The sequence below is a fragment of the Equus asinus genome, chromosome 2, assembly GCF_041296235.1.
Source record: "Equus asinus isolate D_3611 breed Donkey chromosome 2, EquAss-T2T_v2, whole genome shotgun sequence".
NCBI classification, from domain to species: Eukaryota; Metazoa; Chordata; class Mammalia; order Perissodactyla; family Equidae; genus Equus; species Equus asinus.
Window position 1 is genome coordinate 7,685,850 of NC_091791.1, and position 14,031 is coordinate 7,699,880.

At 41.4% G+C, this 14,031-nt stretch overlaps 1 non-coding gene across 1 annotated transcript; it reads left to right on the top strand.

The window, feature by feature from the left end:
• Nucleotides 1–10,843: 10,843 nt before the first annotated feature.
• On the top strand, nt 10,844–10,947 carry LOC123283589 (U6 spliceosomal RNA). The gene has a single exon (XR_006524270.1). It is a non-coding gene; the product is annotated as a U6 spliceosomal RNA (small nuclear RNA).
• The last annotated feature ends 3,084 nt before the right edge of the window (nt 10,948–14,031 follow it).

Genomic DNA, 14,031 nt, shown 5'->3' on the forward strand with positions numbered 1-14,031 from the left:
ATTTTGTTACTTAGAGGGCTGTGATTGTAAAATCTTTACTATCCATTTATTGTAAATAACTACATTTCCAAGTTGTCAGAAAAATTCTTTTATATAAGGCTACTGGCCTATCTTTCTTTAAACCACGATCCAAAAAGTTATTTAAATATTTGTGGAAGGAGTAAAGTAGGAAATTACTGTTGCAAAACTGATGTCTTTAAATGTAATTTTCAAAAACTCGGTTTATCACAACTTTTTAAGAGTATATGCCCTGCACATAATTTTGACACACAAATGTACGAGAGGGGCTTTTTTCCTTCATAAAAGAAATGAGGGGCCGGCCCCATGGCCGAGTGGTTAAGTTCGCGCGCTCCGCCACGGCGGCCCAGGGTTCGGATCCTGGGCGCGGACATGGTACCACTCGTCAGGCCACGTTGAGGCGGCGTCCCATATTCCACAACTAGAAGGACCTGCAACTAAGACATACAACTATGTACCAGGGGGATTAGGGGAGATAAAGCAGAAAAAAAAAAAAAAAAGAAATGAAAAGTACCAGAAAGAGCCCGGAACGCAGGAATTTAACTGAGCAAGTACTTAAGAGATGTGAGAGCTGCTATGTTTTTGGAGGGAGAGGAAAAGCACAGGGAATGGAGGTATCTTGCCTCAGCTAAAGGGAGAGGGGAATCAACTCTTTTTGAGTTTTGCTTGAGAGGGTTGCCTGTGCCATTATCACTATGGAAAATATCTTAATCATCCTTCAAGAATACTGGGTTGCCAATCACAAAGGACACTTTTGTCAATGACGGTGTTTATTTTATTGGGATTTCTGAGAAGTACACATTTTGATGAACTCCAAATACTATTTTCTGACTACTAACCACCTGGCACCATTAATTCAAACATATCCAATGGAAATTCCACTATGGTCCATAGAGACATGCTCTTGTTAATGGTCAGGACCAATCAACATCAGTCTTCCTTGTTTTTTGAATTCAGTGAGTGTTTGCTGAGCACCTATGTACATGAGGCACTGTGGCAGGCTCTGTGGTTTTAACATCAGACAATACTGACACAGTTTCTGCCCCTGTGGAGTTACAGCCTGATGGAGAATAAACAAGCAGTGACAACATTGAGCTAGGAGAGTTACAGGGTGCGTGAGCACAAAGAGGAGCATCTCACCCAGTCTTGAGGGATCAGGCAAGCCTGGCAGACAGAAGGGACATCCTAGTTGAGACTTGAAGGATGAGCTGGATTTGATCAGGCCAAAGAGGGAATGGGAGTGCTGGAGGAAGAGGCCCAGGCTGAGAGAACAGTGTGTGCAAAAGCCCCGGGATGAGCGAGAACACTGAACATCTGGAGACATGAGAGTCATTGGGGTGATTGTAACAAGGAGTCCAAAGGATGGAGGGAAAAGAGGTGAAAATGATGGATGTTTTCAAATATCTGGGGGACAGGCAGGAGGGAGAGAGACGAGGTTTGTTCTGTGCAGCTGGCTAGCTCCAGGGAGCAGAACCAGAATCAAAGGGTGGAAATTCCAGTGAAAAGGACATTGACTAAAAATTAAATAATAATAATGGCTTCCACTTAGTTAGCCCCTGCAATATGCCCAACAGTGTGTTAAGGGTTTTAAATCCATTATCTCATTGGATCCTCAAAACAACCCTATGAGATAACTGTCATGAGAAAACAAACACAGAGAAGTTAAAGTAACCAGCACCAGCCTCAAACTGCTTCCTTGTGAGTATTATGTTGTCACAGAGGAAATGTGCAGCTCTGAAGGTTCCCATCACTGCAGGTGTTTAACCATTTGGCTGGGATAACTGTAGAAGATCCAGGCCTCAGGGAGCACCAGGAACCTTCTGAGGGTCTCCCCTTTGTGAGATTCAGGGATTCAATGACATGTCCACAGTTGGATATGTAAAATAGCCCTCAAAGACGACCACCTTCTGCATTTTGGGCAGTTATTGTCACGTGTGTAATGGGCCCTCCTGGTGTACCTTTAAGGGGGGCATTATCAATCTCCATCATTGCAGAAGAGTGGGATATGGTAAATCCTGAAAGTGAGGCAGAGTGAAATGGACCGAATTAGGGCAGCTCAACCCGCCAATAACGACATGCATCTTTCACAAACATCTGCTTTAGCTAATGCTGGCCTTGGGCAGTATTAAATTATGTATTCAGCTCTTAAACTACCACAGATTCATGTTTCAAGAACATAACCGTGAGAAAATATTGCACCACTAGCAGAAACAAAACAGCTCTGCTCATTTTGCATTAAAACTTTTGGGTGCATTTCTATAATAATTCTTCATTTTCTTTCAAGTTAAAAGGCATTGTGGGAGACCAAATAGGTTAGAATGCCTAAGAATTTCTTCTGTATTGACATTAAGAAAAAAGAATTAAAAAAATGCCTCTTTTGCTCACCATTCAGTGGAGGGTATCCAAATAATAAATAATAAATTACACAATGAATTTTGGAATGTTAGAGGTCTGGAGACCTTAGAGAGCGTTCCCAATGTATTTTCTAGAATGTGGAAGCTGCCTTTTACTTATAATGAAGTGCTCCTCTATGGTCTCAAACCGTGATCTTCCTGATACGTGCCCTGGGCAGGCCAGCTCTCATCCCTGTCTGAGCATTTCCTTCAAACAGAAACAGTCCTCGACCACCATGTATGAGAACTGTACCCGCGAACGTTAAAGAGCGAGAGATGGTGGGGGGAGGGCGGCGGTCTCTCTTTTCTCTTTTCTGCATCAAGCCTGATATATTTCCCAGTACCGACTGTCCCTTGTGTCCCCCAAGCACCACTTCAGTTTTGCAAGAAGAAGAAGATATAAGGGAAAAATGAGGCAAAGGTGGAGGAAGAAAAACATATGGATCATTGCTTGAGAATAAGCAACCGTGCATGAGAATGGATGCTGAATTGAAGTCACTAAAAGAGGTAATAATAATAATGAGTCATATCTTTGGGGGCTGTGACTTTATCTCTTAATGGCTGAAAGCACTGGTCTCCATGAGGCAGGGTCAGTGGCGTCTCCATTTTGAATCTCCAGGGCCTAGCACAGTGCCTGGCACATAGCTTGTTCTTCACTAGTTATTTCTTAAACAGGTTTGTAGGCTTCTTTTCTGAGAGCCTGCACATCCGTTTTCTGATCTGCCCTTCCTGACAAAACCAGGAAGTCAGCAGAGCTTTTTTATTGTCAACTCTCTTTGCAGAGGAATAAGTTGAGAACTAAGGAGCACTGGCTCGTGAGTGACAGATCAAACCCTAGATGCACACAGTCCTAGTCCAAGGGTCCTTCCATGACACTAATTGCCTCTCCCTTTCCTTTCCCTTTGGGAATGGAAGGCTGCACAAATATAGCATGACAAACAAGAAGTTAACCTGATGAAATAGATATCTACATAGACTCCTTCTCTTGTGAAGGGAGCAAGGATCATACCTCCACCTTTATTTCACATTGAGGGCAAGGACAGGAAGACAACCCTCTGGTATCATGAAATGCTAAGAGAGCAGAGGATAGTCTGTACCATCCCCAGCTTAGCCTAGATCTTGGCCTTGGTCTAAGTATTACATTGTCATCGGAAAAACTACAGCTTGATCTTCATGCAGTATCTGATGTAGGTTATGCCTCCAGGCGTCAGCTATATCCTCCTCTTAGCTAGGATGGTCCCATTATTCAGTGGACTGTTCCAGGAAACAAACAAAAGCAGAGTCCTTTTCTGTTCCAAAGGCGCCTCACCCAGCCTTTGCAGCGAGGTGGCCTTCTCACAAAGCCTTCCCTGAAGGTAGGAATGGGTCTTCATCTTCCTTTGTCTTCTGGAAACTCTTGAGCCCTGAGCTAATCCTGCATATTGAGTCCCTCTGCAAGTGTCTGGAAATAGTTGGAGGGATTTTTGACGGGGGCCAGAGAAACAATTGTTTATTCCTCTTTGCTCTCCCATCTCCAGGCTCTCCGTTGGATGTATTAAGCCCAAGCCAGTGACAACCCTGGCTAAGGACCACAGCTGTGCTTTGGTAGTGCCGAGACCCAATGGAAAAGTGATCATGAAGCCGGCCCTGAGGGTTTGGGGAGACAGGCGTAAATAGATGGCAGGCCTAGTAAGGAGACTGGGCAGTGAGCCCAGACTCACCAGCCAAGAAGCCTGTTTGGAGGCTATGGCTACCCCAGACGCCAACCGGGAATAATAGAGAAATCCATTGTCCCAGCCACTCCAAACGACTGCATTCAGCCCAGAATAAGGGCAACATGAGAGCATGGAAGGGAAATCAACCTGGTTGAAGGAGAAGGCACCAACATGAGCTCCGGGGCTGGTGAGAAAGCAGAGCTGACAACAGTGTGACCCAGACGGGTTTTGAGCCTTTATCTCAGGAAGACTAAAATCAACATGTCAGAGGTGATGGTATCTGACCCCTGAGCCAGTAAGGGCGAGAAAAGAAACCACGGAATTTGGGTAGGGGAGAGGGAAACACCACGAGAAGTACTTTTACAGGAGCCTTTGCCAGTCTGGTCTGTGAACCCTGCCTGAGCAGTAAAATGTTCCAAATTTACTCACCTGAGTTAGACCACAAAATACAGTGTCCTAAAATTTTGATTTTTAGTCATTTGTCAAGGTCACATATGAAATTCTGTGCGAGATTCTGTGGCCGTTGAACTGTGGTAAACATAAATGCTTTAATTAATACATTGATAGAGAAGTTGTAGGTCAACAATGTAAAATTTCAAAAACATTTCTTAAAAGAGCCCTTCCTACTTGTAAATAGTTAAAAGGATTCACGCGTAGTTAAGGTAATTCCCCCTTCACCCCAAGAAACGGCTTTGTGGCTTTGCTCGCCTGTGGATGAGACGGGGGTGAGATGAAATGAATGAGTTGAGGGAAAACCACATTGGCATGCACTCACCAAAGAAAGCCAGAGACCCAACGGAATTTCAGGCAAATCAGCGCTATCACTTGCAAAATACTGAGATGTGAGATGTCAAAATTTGATCTGCAAGATTTGGGGGCTGACAGAGAAGCCTGCACACGTAGAAATGTGCTCTCCAGAGGGTATCTGGGAGCACAGAGCTTCCCGTGGAAGCTGTAACACACTCCCAGCTCCCTTTTCCTGGGAAATAATTTTACATTATGACTGTTTGTGACTAAAATGCAGTTCTATTGCACACTATCATCATCAGAGCCATCTTCCTCTGTGTCCAGGCATCTGAATTACATCCGCAATATGCCTGCAGGCATATTACATACAATTAGGAAATCTTCTTTAGTAGCTCATTTTTTTCCAAATATGTAATTTTGGCTGAACGATATTAAGGGATTTAAAAAAAAGATATCATTACATTAACTGAAATTATTACTATTTTAATTTGCCTGCAAAGCCTTTATTTCAAGTATCATTTCTTAGAACTTATAACTCAGTGGGTATCATAATCCTGGTAGAATTTTAGCTACTTGATAGCCTGAGACATTTTGGGGGAATCATTCCCAACAGAAAATCAGTTTAATGAGCACTTCTGGTGTTAACTGTGAACAGCTATTCCCCACACTCTTAAAGTACATGACGAAACCAGGGACTTACGCCACCTTTTTTAATGTAACACCTGGTGTTCTGTTCCTCCCCCCTCCTGACCCTAACAATCACTCTCGAGTAACGCCTAGCCAATTTATGGAATTGATGGACTGCAGAAAAAGTGGAGGAGCTGAGCCAGCTTCCTGAAATAGCAAGTTTTCAAATGAATTTCTGAAACAACTACCTTAAGGTGCAATACAATGAAACTTTCTCTTTAATTTTCAACCAGCCAAGCCTTTGCCAAAAGGGTATTATTTGTTGGAGAAAGTGACATCCCTGGGAATATAGAAAGCAAATCACTGATGGAAACAGAAATATCCAACCACTCACTATATTTTCTCTTTAACTAAAACATGGTGAAAACCTGGAACACAGTGTTCTGTGAAATGTTAAATGTTCATCATACACCCTACAGTGGTCTTGTGATCAAGGTGGTGCCTGGAATTCCTCCTCTCTGCTCCAAATACAGCAATGACAAAATATGCAGCCAGTATTTCATATGTATTTTACCAATTAAATTATATAGTATAAATTTAAAAGTACTGCTACACTAAAAAATAAGCTAAACATCCCAATGTACCAGAGACAGAACCAGAAAGTGTGTCAAGAGCCAGAAGTCAACAGGGCTTTGAGGACTAGAGCAAGAAGGGTGGTGAAGATTTGGTTCCCGTGGGGTCACCTGGACAGGAGCATCCTATGTACAGCCCAGGACCAGAGTTGGGCTTTCTGCATACAAGTAAGGGCTGGGTTGGGCTTTCCGATGTGTGAAAGGAGCCAGAAAGAGCTCTAATTGCCTCTGCCTGACTGTGGCAGTGGTGGAAGGAAGCAGAAAGAGCAGCACTGGCAGCACTTGGACCAAGCTGCCCAGTGGGCCCATGGCTGGCCCTGGGACAGCACCCATATTACTGTGGGACTGGATGCTGAACCACCAGGTTAAGACCTGGGGTCCCAGGGAGTTTCCTGGCATCCACAAAGAGGTCACAGGGTGGGGAAAGCATAGCAAGAGGTGGGAAACACCACTCAAGATGAACCTGCAAGCTAAAACGTCAAAGCTCCTGAGAAAAAAGCAACACTCAGAAAAGCAGTCCACAATCTCAAATATCAGATGTATTAGTTTCTCATTGCTGCTATAACAAATTACCACAAATTTAGTGGCTTAAAACAACACAAACTTATGATGTCACAGTTTTGTAGTTCAGAAGTCAGCACTGGCTCTCAGTGGGCTAAAATTTAGGTGCCAGCAGGACCGATTCCTTTCTGCAGGCTCTACGAGACAATCCACTACCTTGCCCTTTCCCAGCTTCTAGAGGCTGCCTACATTCCTTGGCTCACAGCTCCTTCCTCCATCTTTAAAGGCAGCAACAGTGATCAAACCATCTCCCACTGCATCACTCTCAACTCCTCTTCCACCTCCCTCTTCTACATTTAAGGACCCTTGTGATTATATCAGGCCCACCTGGATAATCCAGGAAACTCTCACTGTCTTACAGTCAGCTGATTAACAACCTTAATTCTAACTGCACCCTTAATTTCCCTTTTCCATGTAACTTAACATTTTCATAGGTTTCAAGGATTAGGATGTAAACATCTTTGCAGGGAGGCATTATTCTGCTTACATCAGGAGACCTGTTTACTCCTGACAAAAGGGAAGTGATACAGCAATCTCAAAATGACTTTAAAATAACTATGTGTGAGATCCTAAAAAAGATAAAAGAAGGAATAACACTAATTAAAAAAAATTACGAAGGATTTTATGCATGTCTAACCAGTAGCAGAAAATGAGTCTGTGGGTATTGGAGTAGGTTTCATAAACTATCTCAACTCTGTTCTGATCTCTTACCAGCATGCTTTCCTCATTGAAAAGACTAGAAAAAAAACAAAAAAAACAAACCCCTACATTTCCTAGAATCTCTTGCAGCTAAAGAAGCCAGTGTGATTTAGGTTTGGTCAATCTCATGCACTCTCCTGAGACCTGAATGTGGAGCCGAGTTCCATGGAGGGAGAGGCAGTGGTGCAGGAGACATCCATTTTCCTCTTGTGGGTTTAGCAAGCGCAGCATGGCGCTGAAGTCAAGAGTTCTGGCTGCAATTTCTCATCAGCAGATTGCAGCCTAGATGGCGACCTCTTGGAGCCAACAACTGTAGCGGTAGCCTCCTGATGCCTGGGAAGCAGCTAAAATCGGGGATCTGCAATGATCCTGGGGGTGGCAGTTACTGCTGCAGCTTCCTGATTCAGTGCCCCTGGAAGCCAGGTTCTGCCAAGTTGTCCTGGGAGTCATTCCTGGATGTCAGTGGAGAACCTGCTCTTTTAAGCCTTCTAGTGAATGTTTAAGCCCCGAATTCCCTGCACAACATCCCTTTCTGCCTAAAAGAGCAAAAATGCCTTTTATTATAATTACAAAAGAACCCTGACAGACATGCGCACAACATGCATTACCTGAAATGGAGGGTAGAATGCTGACAGTTCTGCTTCCTTCACCAGATTTAGTAGTACTAAGTTATCTTTCTCCTCTGTCATTACAAATGAGCTGCTATCTACAGGTAAAGAAATCGTGCAGTAACTACACTTTAGTTTAAATTATAAACAAACAAGTGACTTTATAAAATTAAAAGTACGTCCCTGGACAGCTGGAAAGAGACAAAATGAGTTTCTAGGGAGCACCATAATTTCATTTTTCATTTTAATTAGACAAGTATCTTGGATTTAGGAAAACTAAAAATAGTCTTTAGATAATAGATAGGGCCCACTGTAGCATTTGGTTAACGATATGGACAAATTATCTCTTTCTAATCCCTGGATGGCATGTGTCAGGGTAGCAAGAAAGAATCCGTTTTCTTGATGACCTCTTTATTCCAAATGGGGCATTGGAAGAAGCTTGAGACTTATGCTTTTTCCATTTCTGTCACCAGAAAATGAGTTACATAGTCATTTAGAGAGGGATGAGCTGGCCAAGCCCCTCTTTCTCTGTGGATTGCCCAGTGCTGTCACAGGAAGCTCCATGTTGCTTCCCTCAAGAAATTCTTCATGAGTGTGAGTGGATCAAGGTAAGAACCTAGTCCAGAAGGTTGTTGATTTTTGTTTTGTTTTGTTTTGTTTTGGTCCTGCTATTTAGAAAATAATGATGGCTTCTTTGATTTGTTGAGTGAAACCAAAATAGCTGAGAGTTTAGCCCTAGAGAAAACTCACCAGCCATTGCTATCTTTATCGTCTTTTCCCCTATAACCCAAGAAAATTCCAAATTTTGGATATACTTTTGTAGCTTTCTCACATACCACTTGAGATCACAAATTGAGACTTATACCACATTCTTTACCTTTTTATTTTAAGATCATGACATGAACCCATTCAGAGAATAATAGACTCCCATTAACTTTTCTGCCTAGGAATTGTTTCTGTGAGAAATTTTTACATGCTGTCTGTTTTTCTTAAAATCAATTTTTCAAACGTTGCTACAGAGGATGGTGAGTCAATGACAATAGTTGAAGCAAAAACTACTTTTTCAATTGAGAAAAATCTGAAGAGAAAGCATCAATTATCTAACTGAAAAATGATTTTGTGTATTGCAACCAGGTAGCCCCATTTAGACCAGTCATCTTTAATAAGATGCGGAGCACCCCCATCACTGGGGGCATTGTGACAGCGCAGATGGCAACTGCACTGTGAAGGGGGGCAGGTACCATGGGAAGGACACTAAAAGTACATGGCGCCTTTTATATGCCATACCTGAGCTCCCTCTATTAGCTTTTAAACTACGGGAAAATGGGTTTTCCCACCTTACCCTTATTCGAGATTTTGACCTACAATGCATTCTACAGCTCAAATTTGGGTAAATATTCCTGGGACAGAAATATGCAGAAATTCTCATTTAGGAGAAAGAACTGCTGAGAAGGAGATGAGAAGGTAAAGAAAAAATAAGTATGTGTAAGCATAAAAAATCAAAATATAGTCAAGCACCTAACTGGCCAACTGCCTTCTACGACTTCAACACTTGAATCTTGCTGGCTACTCGCACAGTATTGCTAAAGTAGCATAAATCATTTGACATGACTAGGTTTTAGGAAAATATGGGAGAGTCATTCAGGCAAAAAATCAGTTTGAAATAGATGAAATTTTCCATCTGAGTGGCTTCTACCGGGAGAGAATGTTTCTAGGAGTGCAGTATTTTTAATCTTGTTTTAAAATAAATACTTTAATGTATAAATCACTCAATTGTAAAGGCACTTCAATTTTATTTCCCTTTAGTTTTGAGGTTTTGGAATTGCTCCGTGCAGTTCCAAGTAAAAGCTCTCAGATAAAACTTGCAAACTGAAAGCCACCATCACAAATGTGCAAGTACAACTATAAATTTATACAACACTCAAGCTGTTTGTAGTTTGCAAAATTTGCTAATAAAATGCAGAAGTAGGGTTTCCATTTAACACTCTAGGGCACTGACACTGCCTGTGTATCTTGGGCGCAGGCAAAAGATGGAAAATTCCGTGCATAGAGAAGCTTTCACGGTTGCAACAGTTTGCTAATATCTTAATGAGTGAATTATGGTAATTATGAAAATCCTAGTTTACATTATTTGTGAAGAGTGTGTGTGTGTTTGCGTGTGCGTGACAGCCTTCCCAGGCAAACACAGCGTTCTGATTCAGCAGCATTCAATGAGGAACATTTCTGTGCTAATAATACAGAATGGATCTTAAACTGCTGTATATTAATCAAATTCATTAAAGTACATTCATTAATTTGTGTGTATAACAGCCAAATCGGGAATGTAGAGTTTGCTGATTTTGCACAAAATACATATATTAATGAATGCTAAAACTTCAACATGAGGAATAGCTTTAAAAATATTTCATAAAGCAAAATTCTATGGGGTAATACTGATAATTACTTTCTTTTTAATATTTCCACTTTCATTTCATTTTGTGTTATTTAACTGTAAGTGGAAAGAATAAATATGCAAAAAGAAAACAAGAAATAAAGGGTAAGCCCAAAAGATTGTAAATAAAAAAAGAATATTGGACCTTAATATTAAATTTCTTACCTCGCCTTCAAATCACTTAATTTAAAAATAGGTTCAAGGCAGCTTAGACATGGTCACATTTCTATGTACAAAGAAATGTGTATTTGAAGCTAAATTAAGAAAGAGCCTTTCATTTCCTCTATGGGACTGGAGACTGGGAAGGGTGTGGCAAAGGAAAATACAGCATCGGAGGGTGTATCTGCATCCTTGCTAGTCTAAAACGAAGAGAAAATTTTTATTTTCTCATTGAGTCAGGGGATTTAAGACTTGTGTTAACAATCAATGACTAGCGTTCGCTTCTGCAGCACACATACTCAAATTGGAACGATACGGAGATTAGTATGGCCCCTGTGAAAGGATAACATGCAAATTCGTGGTGTTCCTTTTTTTTTTTTAAAGGTTAACTGTGATATGATGCATGCGTTAATTAATTGATTGTGGTGATCATTTCAAAACGTATAGGTATCATCACGTTGTACACATTAAATACATACAATGTTATTTGTCAGTTATTTGTCAAAAGAGAAAAAAATCAAAGACTATCTTTCTAACGTATTACTTTTTACCCTGATGCTAACTGCTCTGAAGGCAAGACTCCTTTCCTTGCCCTCTGTAGCACTTAGCACAGGGGCATGGGGTATACGCTCAATAAGCATTAAATTTAAAGTAACTACTTACAAAGCAAAATAGGGTGAGAGTTATGAGAGACGTAAACATAAGACCTCCAGGTTCAGAAGAGGCAGAGCAGGGCAACATGGGCAAGGCTTCAGGTCAGAGGCTGCACGCTGATCTGAAAGCTTGTTGAGGGCAGGATCCCACAGTTCCTCCTTCCTCCTTGTCACCAGCTCTGTGCTCTGCTTGTGTCTAACAGGTGCTCAGGGCAGGACAGTCTATGTGAGGAAAGGCAATTAAGCAAAGGAAGGAAAACGGGAATTTACAGGTCATGGTGGCTAGAACAGCACAACCCAAAGGACCAAGGGTGTCCCACAGAACCCTGGTCCTGTATCTGGAGGGTAGGGAAGGACTAGTGTGACATTACCGAGTCTGCTCTCACATATACTGAGTTTTCTTATTAATTAGGAGGTATCTGCCAATTTTCTGATTATGCATCCTTGCTTAAGAACATTGCTGTGCATAGGCATTTCCCAAACTGTGTTCCACAGAACCCTAGTGTTCTGTGAGGTATGAAAAGGTAGGGGAAATAGTTCTTTATTGAAGTAAGTTTGTAAAACGCTGCTGGTTCTCTTGTGCTCAGAGCTGTACAACGTACATGAACAAATCGAGGGCTCTGAGAAGTCTTGTCCTGAAGACAGCTGTACGCCTTTTGTACACTGAGTACTTCCCAACATGATTTGAACACAGAACCAATGTTTCCATAGCGTTTATCAACATTTCATGAGACACTACTGCTGCCGCATGTCTACGACTCCTCTGCTAAAAATTCACCCGTGTTCTCTTGGCCACAGGAGTAATAAAACCACATATAAGAGATCCAGAGAGGATCATTGCTCCACACCTTTGCCTTCCAGAACGAACTTCAAGTGAGAAACTTTCCCGCATTTAATGAGCTTCTTGGCCTCACTTGTTCTCCCATCTTAGTTTGTCTGCCACCCTCACGGTGGCAAAATTCTCTTGTGCATCTCCTATACATGTCTCAGCCTGCCCTTGAAGAGGCTGAGACAAGATAGTTCCATACTTATTATGTTTCTGTCCTCAAAACGGTTGAACTAAAACCTCAGCTTTCTCTTCCCCAGACTCACATCATTCTCTGTTTTTTTCTCAGACATCTTAAGTTGTGACTCATTTTTTTGTTGCCATTGAGATATAATTCATCATATAACATTACATTAGTTTCAGCTATACAACAGAATGATTCTATATATATATATATATATATGCTTTTTGCAGGGAAAGATTAGCCTGAGCTGACATCTGTTGCCAATCTTCCTCTTTTCTTTCCCTCCCCAAAGCCCCAGTGCATGGTTGTATATCCCAGCTGTAAGTCCTTCTACTTCTTCTGTGTGAGCCGCCACCACAGCATGCAACTGACAGATAGGCGGTGTGGTTCCAAGACCAGGAAGTGAACCTGGGCTGCCGAAGAAGTCAGAGCACGAAACTTTAACCATTAGGCCATCAGGGCTGGCTCTCAGTATTTATATATATTGTGAAATGACCACCACAATCAGTCTAGGTAACATCCATTACCATACATTGTTACAATTTTTTCTTCCTGTGATGAGAAGTTTTAAGATCTACTGTCTTAGCAACTTTAAAATATACAATGCAGTATTGTTAACTATAGTCACCATGTTGTACATTACATCCCCAGGACTTATCTTATAACTAGAAGTTTGTACCTTTTGACCACCTTCACCCATTTTACCCACCCCCCACCCTCCACCTCTGGCAACCGCCAATCTGTTCGCTGTATCTAGGAGTTCAGTTTTTTGTTGCTATCGTTTTTAATTCCACATATAAGTGAGATCATAGGGTATTTACCTTTCTCTGTCTGACTTATTTCACTTAGCATAAGGCCCTCAAGCTTCATCCATGTTGTCACAAACGGCAAGATTTCCTTCTTGTTATCGCTGAATAATATGCCATTGTGGATACAGACCACATTTTCTTTATCCATTCATCCACTGACGGACACTTACATTGCTTCCATGTCTTAGCTACTGTAAATAATGCTGCAATGAACTTGGAGGTGCATGCATCTTCTTGAGTTAGTGTTTTCCTTTCCTTCAAATAAATACCCAGAAGTAGAATTGCTGGGTCATATGACAATTCTATTTTAAACTTTTTGAGGAACCTCCATACTGTTTTCCACAACGGCTGTACCAATTTACATTCCCACCAACAGTGCACAAGAGTTCCTCCCTTTTATCCACATCCTCAGCAACACTTGTTATCTCTTGTCTTTTTGATATTAGCCATTCTAATAGGTGTGAAGTGAAATCTCACTGTGGTTTTGATTTGCATTTCCCTGATAGTTGTGGTTCCTTATTCCACCACAGGATCCTTTTAGATCCGCAGAAGAAAAGGAATGGAGAACTGGGAAAGCTCATTTAGTGAACATCTGACCAATACTGAATGTATTTGCCGCATGCAAAACTGAGTGCTTCATCACTGACTGCTGTTGAATGTCAACTCCGACTGCTACATTAATTCCAGTTCTACTGCGCATGTCCCATCTCATCCCCAGGCAGTTTATTTTTGTTTCTTAATTTCCTTTATTCATCGGCCCCTATTGAGTCTCTTCTCCCACCAAGGTAACTTTTGATTCTAATACTCTAATAATATTTCTCAAGATGCTGATCACTAATTCTACTTCTTTAAATGTACTGTCTCTTAACTAGGATCATGAAAAGTAATTGTTTCCATTAATAATTAAAGTACTGAAATTTGTGAACTGTTCACCTTGTTCATAAATTAAAATAGATTCAGAAAATAACTTTACCCTCATGGCCTGTACTA